This window comes from Oncorhynchus gorbuscha, linkage group LG15, assembly GCF_021184085.1.
Source record: "Oncorhynchus gorbuscha isolate QuinsamMale2020 ecotype Even-year linkage group LG15, OgorEven_v1.0, whole genome shotgun sequence".
Classification (NCBI taxonomy): Eukaryota; Metazoa; Chordata; class Actinopteri; order Salmoniformes; family Salmonidae; genus Oncorhynchus; species Oncorhynchus gorbuscha.
Window position 1 is genome coordinate 34,303,729 of NC_060187.1, and position 1,081 is coordinate 34,304,809.

Here is a 1,081-nt window from a genome sequence, read left to right on the forward strand (position 1 = left end):
TTTGTTTGTAAAGTAACTTTACTGGATTAAAAACTCTGTTTTCGCCAAGTCGCTTTTGGGTCCTCATTCACCTGCATAACAGAAGGATCCGACCAAGGAATGGACCCAGCGACTACAGATGCTCGTAACACTGCCGTCGAGATCCAAGGAGCCATGCTCGGCAGACACGAGCAGGAATTGTCTGCTGCTCGCCATGCCGTGGAGAACCTGGCCGCTCAGGTTTCCGACCTCTCTGGACAGTTCCAGAGTCTTCGTCTCGTGCCACCTGTTACTTCCTGGCCTGCCGAGCCTCCGGAACCTAGGGTTAATAACCCACCTTGCTACTCCGGGCAGCCCACGGAGTGCCGCTCCTTTCTCACCCAGTGTGATATTGTGTTCTCTCTCCAACCCAACACATACTCTAGCGAGAGAGCTCGGGTTGCTTACGTCATTTCACTCCTTACTGGCCGGGCTCGAGAGTGGGGCACAGCTATCTGGGAGGCAAGGGCTGATTGTTCTAACAATTACCAGAACTTTAAAGAGGAGATGATTCGGGTTTTTGACCGTTCAGTTTTTGGTAGGGAGGCTTCTAGGGCCCTGGCTTCCCTATGCCAAGGTGATCGATCCATAACGGATTACTCTATAGAGTTTCGCACTCTTGCTGCCTCTAGTGACTGGAACGAGCCGGCGCTGCTCGCTCGTTTTCTGGAGGGACTCCACGCCGTGGTCAAAGATGAGATTCTCTCTCGGGAGGTTCCTTCCAGTGTGGACTCTTTGATTGCTCTCGCCATCCGCATAGAACGACGGGTAGATCTTCGTCACCAAGCTCGTGGAAGAGAGCTCGCGTCAACGGTGTTTCCCTGCTCCGCATCGCAACCATCTCCCTCCTCTGGCTCAGAGACTGAGCCCATGCAGCTGGGAGGTATTCGCATCTCGACCAAGGAGAGGGAACGGAGGATCACCAACCGCCTGTGCCTCTATTGCGGATTTGATGGACATTTTGTCAATTCATGTCCAGTAAAGGCCAGAGCTCATCAGTAAGCGGAGGGCTACTGGTGAGCGCTACTACTCAGGTCTCTTCATCTAGATCCTGTACTACTAT